The sequence below is a fragment of the Cherax quadricarinatus genome, chromosome 1 (genome assembly GCF_038502225.1).
Source record: "Cherax quadricarinatus isolate ZL_2023a chromosome 1, ASM3850222v1, whole genome shotgun sequence".
Classification (NCBI taxonomy): Eukaryota; Metazoa; Arthropoda; class Malacostraca; order Decapoda; family Parastacidae; genus Cherax; species Cherax quadricarinatus.
In genome coordinates this window covers 90,036,878-90,054,333 of record NC_091292.1, presented here as the reverse complement: position 1 = coordinate 90,054,333, position 17,456 = coordinate 90,036,878, and the positions used below count along the sequence as shown (strand labels likewise).

General features: G+C 41.2%; 1 protein-coding gene across 1 annotated transcript in view; it reads left to right on the top strand.

The window, feature by feature from the left end:
• The window catches only part of LOC128689596 (transmembrane protein 231), an 86,252-nt gene that overhangs the window by 983 nt on the left and 67,813 nt on the right, over nt 1-17,456 (top strand). The gene's annotated exons all lie outside the window — the stretch shown is intronic.

Below are 17,456 nucleotides of genomic sequence, written 5' to 3'. Positions count from 1 at the left end.
TGTGTAATACCTATTAGCCTAACCATTAGATACAGTAAAAATCAGGCATGATTATTAACAGTAAAAAGAACATAAACTGAGTTAATCAGTCATGTGAAAATGAAATACTATGAAAAGAGATACAAAATTAAATAGGGGCAATTAAATGCATGAAAATGAATTACATGAGCTTTCAAACAAAAAAATAAAGAAAAGTTAAATATAACAGTTGCATGTAGCCAGCAGTGACAGCCTGATTGATCAGGCCCTGATCCACCATGAGGCCTGGTCAGAGACCGGGCTGTGGGGGCGTTGACCCCTGAAACCCTCTCCAAGTACACTCCAGGTAACAATTACACATAGGTTAACTCTATGAGAAATACTTGGTATTAATCAGAATTGGATATAACCACATTATGCAGCATCCCAGAACTGTATAATTACAGCAATTAATTTTTATTTAGGTTAAGTAGATTTTTGAAGACTGCCGTTTTAAATTTCTGGCTCGGTAGTAGCCTCAACTTGTACCCTGAAGGGCTGGGGTTTAATATCTCGGGCATGGGTGGAAACATTGGGTGTTTTCTTACACCTGCTGCCTCTGCTCATATACTTGGGTGTTAAGCAGCAGGTGGGGTTTGCATTCTGAGGAAGAGTAAGTATGCAAGTAAGTTAATTTAAATGCAATTACATATAAGTACAGTTAACATGTGTTGTGTGATTACAATTGCTTTACGAGGTAACGTGTAAATTACTGAGGATAACCCCCCCAAAAAAGTCAGTGACTTATTTCCTTTGCATCCCTGTAATATCTTACTATTAGCAGCCTAACTAGTAGATACAGTAAAAATCAGTCAATTACCATACAAATAGAATAATCAACTGTATGAAATCAGTTACAATAAAGAGATACATAGAAACAAGTAAACTAAGTAGTTTACATGAACATTCAACAGAGAAAATCCACTTAATAGAGTCACAAATGTTAACTTAACAGGATATCACTGTCCTCCCTTTCTGTAGCTTCATTCATTAGGAACATCTTAGCCTTCTTGAACTAGTTTATGCTAAGCCTGGCTTTGGAATGTTCAGGAAATTTATTTATTTATCACTGTATAATGAAAGGTGTTTAACCCTTTGACTGTTTTGGTCGTATATATACGTCTTACACGCCACTGTTTCGGACATATTAATACGCGTAAATTCTAGCGGCTTCAGATCAAGCAGGAGAAAGCTGGTAGGCCCTCATGTGAGACAATGAGTCTGTGTGGTCAGTATGCACCACATAAAAAAAATCCTGCAGCACGCAGTGCATAATGAGACAAAAACTGACCGTTTTTTTGGATTAAAACGCTGACTTTGAGGTGTATTTTTGTATAGTATTTATCGTTGTATTCTCGTTTTCATGGTCTCACGTGATAAAATGGAAAATATATTACAGAAATAGAGATGATTTTGATTAGTTTCACGATGAAAATGACCTTGAAATTGAGCTTAAAGTAACGGAAATGTTCGATTTTTACCAATGTTCAGGAGTGAGCAAATCACACCACACGTCCAATACACAACTGGGGAGTCTAATATTCTTTCACTAGTGCACTGATATTATTTATACCATTTTTACAATAATGCATTAGTCTGCATAACTAAATTTTGTATTTTTTGTATGAATAAAAAATCAAAATAGAAAGCAATAGTAACATAAGAGAGGCCTAGAGACGTGACTAATGAACAGAGGATATGTTATTTTAGTGCCAAGAATGTCTACATTGTTTATTCTGGACCCTATTTTGAAATTGGCATCTTTTTTAATTTGCATGAAATTGACCAAATTGCCAATTTCTGACCACTTTATTGGATAGTTCAAATCGGTAAATGGGCGGTTTCTTGTACTCAACTGATAGAAAAAGTGGAGTTCTAAAGAAATAGCTATGAGTTTGGTCAACTGGAATAACGGAATTGGCCAAAAACAGGGCTCAAAGTCGGCGAAATCGCCGATGCATACATGTCGCCGAGACCGCTAACTTCATGGGAGTGTAATTCTGTGAGCTTTCAATCAAATTTCATACTTTTGGTGTCATTACCATCGGGAAAAGATTCTCTATCATTTCATAAGAAAAAATAATTTTTTTTTTCCAAAAATTTTGTGACATAGAATGACAGTTTCAGAAAGGGTCTTGCAACAGTCAAAGGGTTAAAGCCTTTCCACTGACTGTGGATATTGCAAAATTGTGTTCACTTTCCCTAGTGCCATACTGGTTTTGATTCCTAACCTTGAAAAAATTTGCAGTGAGATATTCTGGACTTCGTGAGCAATTTTATAAATATGATTTTAGATTCAGCTGCAATGCCCTATCTTCAACATTCAGCAATTCCAGGTGTAATTCATCCTGGCCTGTTCTGATGAACCCAGGCCCAGGATGAATCTTATCATCATTTTCCGGATAATTTGAAGTCTGTTTTTCAGTCTTTTTGTTGGAGTAGAGTACCATGAAGTACAAGAATAATCTACATGACATTGTATAAGATCAAGACGTAAGGTCCTCCAAGCCTCATTAGACACTGTACCTATTTATAGAGAAACTTTAATATGGCATTTGCCAGTTTCTACTACATTGGTCACTATCATTTCTCCTGACATGCTTGTGTCAAAGGGTATTCCTAGATGTTTCACAGAAGGTACTGAAATGGTGGGCTCCCCATTACACAGTACATTAAAAGTATTTACCATTTTCAGTTCACTTTTTGTGCCAAAAAGTATGACTTCTGTATTCCCTAGGTATACTACTGATAATTTTTCTAACCAGTTGCTGCGGGAAATCAGACAGACAGTCCTTGATGACATCCTGACTAAACTAAGTGCCTCTTAAGTGTTGGAATTTTTTGGAAAATAAAAAAAAATTATTCTAAAGTGGTAGAGAATGTTTTTCTAAAGGTATGGCACAAAAACCCCCCCTCCCCCCCCAAAAAAAAATTAATGCAATACTTACGGAATTACAAATTTTTAAAGCTCACAGTCAAAGAGAACTTTCTGCAACAGCATTTGCCCTTTTGAAGCCTAGTGTAGAGCTATTTCAGTGCTCAACCTAACCAAATTTTTGACCATTTTGAAAGAAACTGCCTAATCAATCATCAGAAATGCCTTATTAAGCACTAAGAATTCAATCATTTGGGCAGTTGTACATTTTTTTTCAACAGTTTCACATTTAAAAACAGAATCCAAAGTAAAAACTCTAGGTATTTTAGCCACTAATGCAACTGTTCTCATTTATTAACTGCATCTCCAAGTCTTTTCTGTGTAAAACTTACCTTCCAGTTTGAGTTCATCCTCACACTAAAAATTTTTTTTACCATTTCTCAGCTAATAAACCATGACCAAGAATGCTTGGTCTTGTTTTAGGCAATCTCAATAATTAAAGCTGATATTGTAAAAAGCTAAAACAGATGAGGGGGCATAGGGTCCCCAAAATCCATCATTTTTTCCCCAGTTTGACTTCTATTTCAGGCCACTGTCTGTCTTAAATGGAACCCAAACTTGTCCATTTCACTAGGATGTCTTTCATCCTATCAGTTGGCATAAAAACAACCAATAAAAACATGAAAACTACCCTAGAAAATGCCCCAGGGTTGTTATTTTGACCCAAACATAGGGCCAGAATTTAACTATATTCCCATTATGCACTGTATGGGGCAGGGTTTGCTAAGTGGTATGCTTTCAAAGAGGGGAAAAATTACAATCTTGGCTTGTCAGGTAGCAGTTTGAGAACAATAATACGAGAAGAACGTCATCTGAATTTTATTGACTTAAGACTTAGGGAGACTGACACCAGTCAGTCCATTTATCATCATTCTATCGTGCGGGAGGAGTCACATGTCTATGGTGCATCCAACAAAATAAGCCGACTCTTGGATGTCACTACCGCCCGGCTCCAGCTGGGTTACCAGCATCTTCAGCAGGTTAAATCACCAAAAACAGATGTAGACCAAATGAAATGTAAACTTTGCCAGATGGACTATTGTCACACCCTGTGTCATTATGTACTGGAGTGTGATAAAATTAAAATGAATTCAGAGACAACTCACTCAGAAATGTTCAAAATATGTCAGAGTATTTTATCCATAGTGGTATATTACAGACCATTCTGGAAAAATACCGACTTTGCTCTCTGTAAATAAAGAATTACCACGTGTGTGTGCATGTATGTGCGCGTGCGCACATGCGTGCATGCTTGTGTGTGTGTGTTACCATTATGTCCTAGGCACATGTCAATTAGACACTAGGCTTGTTGTATATGCGTGCGTCCATGCGTGTGTGTGTGTGTGTACTCGCCTATTTGTGGTTGCAGGGGTCGAGACTCAGCTCCTGGCCTCACATCTTCACTGACCGCTACTAGGTCCTCTCTCTCCCTGCTCCATGAGCTTTATCATACCTCATCTTAAAACTGTGTGTGGCTCCTGCCTCCACTACCTCACTTTCCAGGCTATTCGACTTCCTGACAACTCTGTGACTGAAGAAATATTTCCTAACATCCCTTTGACTCATCTGAGTTTTAAACTTCCAATTGTAACCCGATGTTCCTTTGTCCCATCTCTGGAACACCCTGTCTCTGTCCACCTTATCTATTCCTCGCAATATTTTATACGTCGTTATCATGTCTCCCCTAACCCTCCTGTCCTCCAGTGTCGTCAGGCGTATTTCCCTTAACCTTTCTTCGTAGGACAGTCCCCTTAGCTCTGGAACTAGCCTTGTTGCAAACCTTTGCACTTTCTCTAATTTCTTGACGTGCTTGACCAGGTGTGGGTTCCAAGCTGGTGCTGCATACTTTAGTATGGGCCTGATGTACACGGTGTACAGTGTCTTGAATGATTCCTTACTGAGGTATCGGAACACTATTCTCAGATTTACCAGGCGCTCATATGCTGCAGCAGTTATCTGGTTGATGTGTGCTTCCGGAGATGTGCTCAGAATTATACTCACCCCAAGATCTTTCTCCTTGAGTGAGGTTTGCAGCCTTTGGCCACCTAGCTTATACTCTGTCTGCGGCCTTCTTTGCCCTTCCCCGATCTTCGTGACTTTGCATTTGGCTGGGTTAAACTTGAGTAGCCAGTTTCTGGACCACATGTCCAGCCTGTCCAGGTCTCTTTGGAGTCCTGCCTGATCTTCATTTGATTTAATTCTTCTCATTAACTTCACATCATCTGCAAACAGGGACACCTCTGAGTCTATCCCTTCCATCATATCATTCACATACAGTGGACCCTCAGTTATCAGCTGTAATCCATTCCAGAAGGTCGGCCTAAAACTGAAATGGCCAAAAAACGAAATAATATTTCCCTTAAAAATTAATGTAAATACAGTGGACCCCTGACTTAGGTTATTAATCTGTTCCTGAGAGCACATCGTAAGACGAAATTATCGTAAGTCGAATTAATTTTCCCCATAAGAAATAATGGAAATCAAATTAATCCGTTCAAGACACCCAAAAGTATGAAAAAAAAAAAAATTTTACCACATGAAATATACATTTTCCTAAACACAAAAAGAAGGATACATGCACAATATATATTGTGTATGTGCTAGTGTACTAAATGAAGAATAAATGACACTTACCTTTACTGAAGATGTAGTGATGAGACAGTGTGTCCTGGGAGTGCCTTTTCCTCCTGAGTAATGTAGGTCCTGTTTGGCATTTTCATCCAGAACAGGCCTTATCACACTGTGTAAATAACACACTGTGTAACACACTGTGTATGCCACTACGATTCATAAAACTCTCAAACCAACCTTTGCTGGCCTTAAATTCACCAATATGAGCACTAGTTACAGGCATTTTTTCCTGTTCACCTGGGTGTTAGTCGACTGGTGTGGGTTGCATCCTGGGGGACAAGATTAACCCCTTCAGGGTCCAAGGCCAAAATCTGAAGCGGTGCCCCAGTGTCCAAGAATTAAAAAAAAAAAAAAATTTATTTTTTCTTATGAAATGGTAGAGAATCTTTTTGTGAAGGTAATAAAACAAAAAGTATGAAATTTGATGGAAAATTGACGAAATTATGCTCTTGCGAATTTTGATGTGTCAGTGATATTTACGAATCGGCGATTTTGCCGATTTTGCCGACTTTGACTCCCATTTTAGGCCAATTACATTATTCCAATCGACCACATTCTTAGCTATTTCACTAGTATTACTTCCATTCTATCGAGTGAGCACAAGAAATCCCCAAGTCAACTGTTTCAACTACAAAATAAAGTGATCGGAAATTGGTAATTTGGCCAATTTAACACAAAGTTCAAAATATTCCAATTTCAAAATAGAGTCCAGAATAAACAATATAGGTATTCCTGGCACTAAACTAACATTTCCTCTGTTCATTAGTTACATTTTGAGGCTTTACAAAAGAATTCCATTTTGATTTTTTATTCACATAATAAATTTTTATTCACACCAAAAAATAGAAGATTTACTGTTATGCAATATTGTAATAATTGCATAAATATCATCACCACATTTGTGAATTTATATTAGACCCACCAGCTGGCGTGTATTAGACGTGTGAGGTCGTTTGTTTACTCTCGAACATCGGCAAAAATTTAACATTTCCGCTACTTTGAGCTCAGTTTCAAGCCATTTCCAGTGCTAAAACCAGTCAAAATCATCTCTATTCCTGTAATATGTCTTCCATTCTATCAAATGAGACCAAGAAATCGCAAATACAACTATAAAAAACACGAAAAAACACTGCAAAGTTGCTGTTTTAATCGAAAATCATGGTCTTGTTTTTTTTTCTCTCATTATACACAGTGTGCTGCATGATTTGTTTTATGTGGTGCACACATACCACACAGATGTATTCTCTCATATCTAGGCCCAAATGTACCACTCACAGTTTATCAGAGTGAGCTGAGCTCATGACGTAGATCTACGGTTTGGACCCTGAACGTAAAGCCGTAGATCTATGGGACGGACCCTGAAAGGGTTAAGGACCCCAATGGAAATAAGTAACAGTCCTCAGTGACACACTGACTTTCTTGAGTTATCCTGGGTGGCAAACCCTCTGGGGTTAATTGTTTCTCGGTATTCTCGATAAGCCACACCAATAACAGTCTCTCCACATCTTCGAGTAGTACAGCTAACCGTGGTGCAGCAGCAGCAGCTGACCATGGTACGATAGTATTTTGATAGTATTTCTCACCCTTTTTACCACAGGATTGGCACTAGAAGCTTTCTTTGGGCCCATGGTGGCTTATTTAACAGTTACAAGCACTAAAAACACTGGAATAATACAAAATTTATCGAATGTATGCGTGCAACCGTCCGCCCCGGCTTGTAAACAATGTCACACTAGCTCAGATGAGGTGCTCAGGCCAGACAGACGTGTGGATGCCACGTACGGGATGAATGATGTAAGTCGAGTTTTCAACATATTTTGGGGTCAAATTTTTATGCTGACAAGTATCGTAAGTCGGTTTTAACGTAGGTTGAGGACATCGTAAGTCAGGGGTCCACTGTACAATTAATCCATTCCAGACACCCAAAAATATTCACAAAAATTTTTTTTTTGTAAAGATTAATTATAGTTTTACATAGAAAAACAACGAGAACTAAATAAAATAAATACGTGAACAGTTAAATCACTATTACATACCTTTATTGAAGACTTGTTCTAGGCATTTTCTTTACAAGACCTGCATGCAACTGCCTTGCCTTCTCACAAATAATCGACTCCATACCACTGTCTCCAACTAATTGTTTTTCTGTGATCCACAACAACAGTAACTTCTCCATATCTTCCATTATTGGTGACCTTTGTTTCATTAGCACATTTACTCCTTTCACAACATTAGCTTCCTTGATTTCTACTTTCTTTGCCAGGATAGAAGTGATTGTTGATTTGTTTTCCCATACATCCTGGCAAGTTCCAGCCCACACAGCACTCTCATATTTTTCAGTAACTTCATTCTTAAATTCCATCGTGTTTCTCACTTTCTTTACCCAAGGAACTGTACTAGGAACTTTCTTGGGGGCCATGGTTACTTATTGAGCAGTTGCATTTAATCAATAACCACGAAAAACAGTTATGGCAAAATGTTTGGATGAATGAGTAGAAGCTTCACTCGCCCAGAGACACAGCCAGACTGATGCACGAGTGGCTGGCGGCGGTGGGTTGACGTGTCCCATACGGCCAATAAGTGAAATACTAACTGCTGATAACCAGAAGCTGAAAAACCGGCCAATAACTGAGTTGGCTGATAAGCGGAATGGCCGATAACCGAGGGTCCACTGTATTCCCGCTCATCACAGGCATCCATTGTGATACCTCATCTCGTACCATGACCCACTGTTGCCTCACTGTCAGGTATTATCTGATCCATTGCAGTGCCCTTCCTGTTATATGTGCCTGATCCTCTAGCTTCTGCACTAATCTCTTGTGGGAAACTGTGTCAAAGGCCTTCTTACAGTCCAAGAAAATGCAGTCAACCCACCCCTCCCTCTCGTGTCATACTTCTGTTACCTTGTCATAAAACTCCAGGAGGTGTGTGACACAGGATTTGCCTTCCATGAATCCATGCTGGTTGTCTTTTATAATTTTGTTCCATTCCAGATGCTCCATCACTCTACTCCTGATAATCTTCTCCATGACTTTGCATACTATACACGTCAGTGATACTGGTCTATAGTTTAGTGCTTCTTGTTTGTCTCCTTTAAAAATTGGGACTACATTTGCTGTCTTCCATACCTCAGGTAATCTCCCTGTTTCGATAAATGTGTTGAATATTGGTGTTAGGGGTACACATATCGCCTCTGCTCCCTCTCTCAGGACCCATGGAGAGATGTTATCCGGCCCCATCGCCGTGTGTGTGTGTAATCACCTAGTTGTCATTGCAGGGGTCGAGTCATAGCTCCTGGCCCTGCCTCTTCACTGGCCGCTGCTGGGTCACACTTCCTGCACCATGAGCTTTATCATACCTCTGCTTAAAGCTATGAATGGATCCTGCCTCCACTACATTGCTTTCCAAACTATTCCACTTCCTGACTCTTCTGTGACTGAAGAAATACTTCCTAACATCCCTGTGATTCATCTATGTCTTCAACTTCCAACTGTTTCCCCTTGTTGCTGAGCCTCATCTTTGGAACATTCTGTCTCTGTCCACTTTGTCAATTCCTCTCAGTATTTTATATGTTATTATCATGTCCCCCCCATCTCCTCCTCCAGTGTCGTCAGGTCGATTTCCCTCAACCTCTTCTCGTAGGACATACCCCTCAGCTCTGGGACTAGTCTTGTTGCAAACCTTTGCACTTTTTCTAGTTTCTTTACGTGCTTGGCTAGATGTGGGTTCCAAACTGGTGCTGCATACTCCAATATGGGCCTAATGTACACAGTGTATAGGGTCCTGAACGATTCCTTATTAAGATGGCGGAATGCTGTTCCTAGGTTTGCTAGGTGCCCGTATGCTGCAGCAGTTATTTGGTTGATGTGCGCCTCAGGAGATGTGTCTGGTGTTATACTCACCCCAAGATCTTTTTCTTTGAGTGAGGTTTGTAGTCTCTGGCCCCCCTAGACTGTACTCCGTCTGCGGTCTTCTTTGCCCTTCCCCAATCTTCATGACTTTGCACTTGGTGGGATTGAACCCCAAAAGTCAATTGCTGGACCAGGTCTGCAGCCTGTCCAGATTCCTTTGTAGTTCTGCCTGGTCCTCGTCCGATTGAATTCTTCTCTTCAACTTCACATCATCTGCAAACAGGGACACTTCAGAGTCTATTCCTTCTGTCATGTCATTCACAAATACCAGAAACAGCACTGGTTCTAGGACTGACCCCTGTGGAACCCCACTCATCACAGGCACTCACTCTGACACCTCACTGCGTACCATGACTCACTGCAAACTTCCTGACAGGTATTCCTTGATCCATTGTAGTGCTTTCCCTGTTATCCCTGCCTGGTCCTCCAGTTTTTGCGCAAATCTCCTGTGTGAAACTGTGTCAAACGCTTTCTTACAGTCCAAGAAAATGTAATCTACCCACCCCTCTCTCTCTTGTCTTACTGCTGTCCCCCTGTCATAGAACTCCAGTAGGTTTGTCACACAGGATTTCCCGTCCCTTAACCCTTTGACTGTTTCAGGCCCCTCTCTGAAACTGTCATTCTATGTCGCTCAGTTTTTGAAAAAAAAAAATTATTTTTTCTTATGAAATGATAGAGAATCTTTTCCCGATGGTAATGACACCAAAAGTTCGAAATTTGGTCGAAAACTCATGGAATTATGCTCCCGTGAAGTTAGCTGTCTCGGCGACATATGCGTATCGGCGATTTCGCTGACTTTGAGCCCTATTTTCAGCCAATTCCATTGTTCCAGTTGACCAAACTCATAGCTATTTCTTTAGAACTCCATTTTATCTATCAGCTGAGTACAAGAAACCTCCCATTTACTAATTGGACTACCCAGTATGGTGGTCAGAAATTGGCAATTTGGCCAATTTCATGCAAACTAAAAAAGATGCCAATTTCAAAATAGGGTCCAGAATAAACAAGGTAGACATTCGTGGCACTAAAATAACATATGCTCTGTTCATTAGTCACATCTCTAGGCCCATCTTATATTATTATTGCTTTCTATTTTGATTTTTTATTCATACAAAAAAATACAAAATTTACTGTTATGCAGACTACTGCATTATTGTAAAAATGGTATAAATAATATCAGTGCACTAGTGAAAGAATATTAGACTCCCCAGTTGACGTGTATTGGACGTGTGGTGTGATTTGCTTACTCTTGAACATTGGTAAAAATCGAACATTTCCGCTACTTTGAGTTCAGTTTCAAGGTCGTTTTCATCGTCAAAGTAATGAAAATCATCTCTATTTCTGTAATATGTTTTCCATTTTATCACCTAAGACCATGAAAACGCGAATACAACGATAAATACTATACGAAAATACACCTCAAAGTCGGCGTTTTATTCCAAAAAAACGATCAAGAGTTTTTTTTTTCTCATTACGCAATGTGTGCTGCAGGATTTTTTTTATGTGTTGCACACTGACCACACAGACCCATTCTCTCACATGTGGGCCTACCAGCTTTCTCCCGCTTGATTTGAAGCCGCTAGAATTATTGAGTATATATACGTCAGAAACATTGGCTCGTAAGACGTACTATTTATACGTCGAAAACAGTCAAAGGGTTAAACCGTGATGGCTGTTGTTGATAAGCTCATTTCTTTCTAAGTGTTCCACCACTCTTCTCCTAATAATCTTCTCCATGACTGCATACTATACATGTCAGCAACACTGGTCTATAGTTTAGTGCTTTTTGTCTGTCTCCTTCTTTAAAAATTGGGACTACATTTGCTGTCTTCCATACCTCAGGTAATCTCCCTGTTTCGATAGCTGTGTTGAATACTGCTGTTAGGGGTACACATAGTGCCTCTGCACCCTCTCTCAGGACCCATGGAGAGATGTTATCCAGCCCCATTGCCTTTGAGGTATCTAGCTCACTCAGCAGCCTCTTCATTTCTTCCTCAGTTGTATGTATACTGTGTCCAACACTTAGTGGTGTACCCCACCTCTCCATCTTTCTGGAGTCCCTTCTGTCTCCTCTGTGAACACTTCTTTGAATCTCATCTTGAGTTCCTCACATACTTCGCGGTCGTGCCTTGTGATCTCTTCTCCTTCCTTCCTTCCTTAGCCTGATTACCTGGTCCTTGACTGTTGTTTTCCTCCTGATGTGGCTGTACAACAACTTCGGCTCAGATTTGGCTTTCGCTGCTTTGTCATTTTCATATTGTTGTTGGGCCTCCCTTCTTACCTGTGCATATTCATTTCTGGCTCTACAACTTCTCTCCTTATTCTCCTGGATCCTTTGCCTTCTATACTTCTTCCATTCCCTAGCACACTTGGTTTTGGCCTCCCTGCACCTTTGGGTGAACCATGGGCTCATCCTGGCTTTATCATTATTCCTGTTACCCTTGGGTGGGTGTGTGGGTGTGTGGGTGTGTGGGTGTGTGGGTGTGTGGGTGTGTGGGTGTGTGGGTGTGTGGGTGTGTGGGTGTGTGGGTGTGTGGGTGTGTGTGTGTGTGTGTGTGTGTGTGTGTGTGTGTGTGTGTGTTGTGTTGTGTTGTGTTGTGTGTGTGTGTGTGTGTGTGTGTGTGTGTGTGTGTGTGTGTGTGTGTGTGTGTGTGTGTGTGTGTGTGTGTGTGTGTGTGTGTGTGTGTGTGTGTACTCACCTAATTCACTTAATTGTGGTTGCAGGGGTCGAGACTCAGCTCCTGGCCCTGCCTCTTCACTGATCGCCACTAGGTCCTCTCCCTCTCTGCTTCCTGAGCTTTGTCGTACCTCTTCTTAAAACTATGTATGGTTCCTGCCTCCACTACTTCACTTGCTAGGCTATTCCACTTCCTGACGACTCTATGACTGAAGAAATACTTCCTAACGTCCCTGTGACTCGTCTGAGTCTTCAGCGTCCAGTTGTGACCCCTTGTTTCTGTGTCCCCTCTCTGGAACATCCTGTCTCTGTCCACCTTGTCTATTCCCCGCAGTATCTTGTATGTTGTTATCATGTCTCCCCTGACCCTTCTGTCCTCCAGTGTCGTCAGTCTGATGTGTGTGTGTGTGTGTGCATGCACATGCTTGTGTGTGTGTTTGCATGTGTATTTGTGTACTCATATATGTGTGAGTGAATGTGCTTGTGTGTGTACTCGCCTAGTAGTATAGGCTTTTAGGCCTCTTCACATGTGCCTTTTGGCACCTCTTCATCACCTTGCGGCAGTTTTGTCTGTGTGCCTTGTGACACTGTTACTGATTTCTGTTTACTTCACTGGTTCTCACTGAGTGAGAGCAATTAGGTCATTTGAGGGAGTTCGAGTCTCCCGGATGTTGTAGCATTGACCATTCCCCAAGATGCGACCCACAACAGTCGACTAACACCCAGGTACCTATTTACTGCTAAGTGAACAGAGGCAACGGGTTAAGGAGGCTTGTCCATACATCTCGCCCTGCCCCCTGTGTATGTATGCTCGTGTGTGTGTACTCGCCTATTTGTGTGTGTGAGTGTGTGTGAGACCCAACAATTAATATTTGGACCAATAACTCATTACATGTACAGTTGTGACTGGGTGTGGAGGTGTGAATTGCTCATTACTTTATAATTTGTTCATGATTGTAACCATGTTCAAACGTAAGTAAGTAAATTTACTTACATGATTCATTACCTTTGTAGCTTGTGACTTCATTACCTTTGTACCTTGTTCAGCTATTGAAACTTTGGGGCCCAGTCCCTGGACCCACTATGTACCTCTGTATCTGTTTGCTTCTCACAGCAAATTTGAAAATGCTATGAATTATGCTAACTAGTATGTCACAGATATAGATCCTGTGGACATACTAATACAGTGGTACCTCAATATTTGAACTTAATCCATTCCAGGAGGCTGTTCAAATAGTGAGTTGTACGAATATTGAATCAATTTTTCCCATTAGAAATAATGCAAATTGGATTAATTCATTCCACACCCTCAAAAGTAACTAATTATAAAACATTTTAAGTGAAAAATATTTATTTAAACCTGTATAATAATATTGGCATGCATAAAATCATACATGAAATTTATAAAAACAATAAATTCATGAAGTACATAAATGAAAATTTAACTTCCCTTTACCTTTACTGAGAAGTGCTGATGGCCTAAGAGGAAGGTGGAGAGATGTTATTGTTTGGAAAGGGTGTCATCTTCCATAAAAACATTAGGTACCTGCCCGTCTGGTGTTTTTTCTCTTTTCTGTCTCTGGGCAGTAGCACTTGATGATGGGGACTCGCTAGCATTTGATTTTCTTTCTTTGCTAAAGCTGTCCAGTGTTGTGTGCTTTTGATGACTTTTCAGATTTTTCTAAAGTAGTCAACCATTATTATCATTGAACAGGTTGATGCTCCTATTCACAACAGTAATGTTAGGATGCCATTTTTCCACTAGGCTCTGTGTTTGAGTTCAGTGGTAACACAGTTCCTTGTCCTTTTGGTCACATCCAGATTTGTCCATGGCCACTGCATTCCTCCACTCTTCCAAGTCCTGCCGATTTTATTCCATATATTGATAGTGCTCTGTTTTTCAAGGTGCAAAACCTTGAAAAACAGTTTTGAACCAAGTGTGAGAGTAATTGTGGTAGGGGACCTGAATTCTAAAATGGGAGAAACTGTTATATGGGTGTGGTAGGTAAAACAGGTGCCAGGGGTAAATTATAATGGGGGGACTTTGACTGAATTTTGTATAGAAAGAGGCTTGGTATTACCTGGAGTTTACCTGGAGAGAGTTTCGGGGGTCAAGGCCCCCACGGCCCGGTCTGTGACCAGGCCTCCTGGTGGATCAGCCCCTGATCAACCAGGCTGTTGCTGCTGGCTGCACGCAAACCAACGTACGAGCCACAGCCCGGCTGATCAGGAACTGACTTTAGGTGATTGTCCAGTGCCAGCTTGAAGACTGCCAGGGGTCTGTTGGTAATCCCCCTTATGTATGCTGGGAGGCAGTTGAACAGTCTCGGTCCCCTGACACTTATTGTATGGTCTCTTAACGTGCTAGTGACACCCCTGCTTTTCACTGGGGGGATGGTGCATCGTCTGCCAAGTCTTTTGCTTTCGTAGTGAGTGATTTTCGTGTGCAAGTTCGGTACTAGTCCCTCTAGGATTTTCCAGGTGTATATAATCATGTATCTCTCCCTCCTGCGTTCCAGGGAATACAGGTTTAGAAACCTCAAGCGCTCCCAGTAATTGAGGTGTTTTATCTCCGTTATGCGGGCCGTGAAAGTTCTCTGTACATTTTCTAGGTCGGCAATTTCACCTGCCTTGAAAGGTGCTGTTAGAGTGCAGCAATATTCCAGCCTAGATAGAACAAGTGACCTGAAGAGTGTCATCATGGGCTTGGCCTCCCTAGTTTTGAAGGTTCTCATTATCCATCCTGTCATTTTTCTAGCAGATGCGATTGATACAATGTTATGGTCCTTGAAGGTGAGATCCTCCGACATAATCACTCCCAGGTCTTTGACGTTGGTGTTTCGCTCTATTTTGTGGCCAGAATTTGTTTTGCACTCTGATGAAGATTTAATTTCCTCATGTTTACCATATCTGAGTAATTGAAATTTCTCATCGTTGAACTTCATATTGTTTTCCGCAGCCCACTGAAAGATTTGGTTGATGTCCGCCTGGAGCCTTGCAGTGTCTGCAATGGAAGACACTGTCATGCAGATTCGGGTGTCATCTGCAAAGGAAGACACGGTGCTGTGGCTGACATCCTTGTCTATGTCGGATATGAGGATGAGGAACAAGATGGGAGCTAGTACTGTGCCTTGTGGAACAGAGCTTTTCACCGTAGCTGCCTCGGACTTTACTCTGTTGACGACTACTCTCTGTGTTCTGTTAGTGAGGAAATTATAGATCCATCGACCGACTTTTCCTGTTATTCCTTTAGCACGCATTTTGTGCGCTATTACGCCATGGTCACACTTGTCGAAGGCTTTTGCAAAGTCTGTATATATTACATCTGCATTCTTTTTGTCTTCTAGTGCATTTAGGACCTTGTCGTAGTGATCCAATAGTTGAGACAGACAGGAGCGACCTGTTCTAAACCCATGTTGCCCTGGGTTGTGTAACTGATGGGTTTCTAGATGGGTGGTGATCTTGCTTCTTAGGACCCTTTCAAAGATTTTTATGATATGGGATGTTAGTGCTATTGGTCTGTAGTTCTTTGCTATTGCTTTACTGCCCCCTTTGTGGAGTGGGGCTATGTCTGTTGTTTTTAGTAACTGAGGGACGACCCCCGTGTCCATGCTCCCTCTCCATAGGATGGAAAAGGCTCGTGATAGGGGCTTCTTGCAGTTCTTGATGAACACAGAGTTCCATGAGTCTGGCCCTGGGGCAGAGTGCATGGGCATGTCATTTATCGCCTGTTCGAAGTCATTTGGCGTCAGGATAACATCGGATAGGCTTGTGTTAATCAAATTTTGTGGCTCTCTCATAAAAAATTCATTTTGATCTTTGACTCTCAGTCTGGTTAGCGGCTTGCTAAAAACTGAGTCATATTGGGACTTGAGTAGCTCACTCATTTCCTTGCTGTCATCTGTGTAGGACCCATCTTGTTTAAGTAGGGGCCCAATACTGGACGTTGTTCTCGATTTTGATTTGGCATAGGAGAAGAAATACTTTGGGTTTCTTTCGATTTCATTTATGGCTTTTAGTTCTTCCCGCGATTCCTGACTCCTAAAGGATTCTTTTAGCTTAAGTTCGATGCTTGCTATTTCTCTGACCAGTGTCTCCCTACGCATTTCAGATATATTGACCTCTTTTAGCCGCTCTGTTATTCTTTTCCGTCGCCTGTAAAGGGAGCGCCTGTCTCTTTCTATTTTATATCTACTCCTCCTTTTTCTTAGAGGAATAAGCCTTGTGCATACATCGAGTGCCACCGAGTTAATCTGTTCTAGGCATAAGTTGGGGTCTGTGTTGCTTAGTGTATCTTCCCAGCTTATATCGGTTAGGACTTGGTTTACTTGGTCCCACTTTATGTTTTTGTTATTGAAGTTGAATTTGGTGAATGCTCCCTCGTGACTAGTCTCATTTTGTCGGTCTGGGGCTCCACGCATACATGTCTGAACCTCAATTATGTTGTGATCTGAGTATATTGTTTTTGATATGGTGACATTTCTTATCAGATCATCATTGTTAGTGAAGATGAGGTCTAGTGTATTCTCCAGTCTAGTAGGCTCTATTATTTGCTGGTTTAAATTGAATTTTGTGCAGAGATTTAAAAGCTCGTGTGAGTGTGAGTTTTCATCAGAGCTGCCTCCTGGTGTTATTACTGCAACAATATTATTTGCTATATTCCTCCATTTTAGGTGCCTTAAGTTGAAATCCCCCAGGAGCAAGATGTTGGGTGCAGGAGCTGGAAGATTTTCCAGACAGTGGTCAATTTTTAACAGCTGTTCCTGGAATTGCTGGGATGTTGTATCCGGAGGCTTGTAGACTACCACAATGACTAGGTTTTGGTTCTCGACCTTTACTGCTAAAACTTCCACTACATCATTTGAGTCATTAAGCAGTTCTGTGCAAACAAGTGACTCTGCAATGTACAGGCCAACCCCCCCTTTTGCCTGTTCACTCTGTCACATCTGTATAGGTTGTAACCTGGGATCCATATTTCGTTGTCCAAGTGATCCTTTATGTGGGTCTCAGTGAAAGCCGCGAACATTGCCTTTGCCTCTGCAAGCAGTCCACGGATGAAAGGTATTTTGTTGTTTGTTGCTGGCTTTAGACCCTGTATATTTGCAAAGAAGAATGTTATCGGACTGGTGGTATTGTTGGTACTGGGGGGGGATTTTTTTTCCGGCATTAGTATCTGTATCTGTTGGTTTGGAGTGGAGGCCATCGACTGTGGTTCCACTCCAGGAATGACTGGATTTGGTGTACGATTTCTGCCATTTCCTGCCAGTTTTTTTTCCTTCCTGGC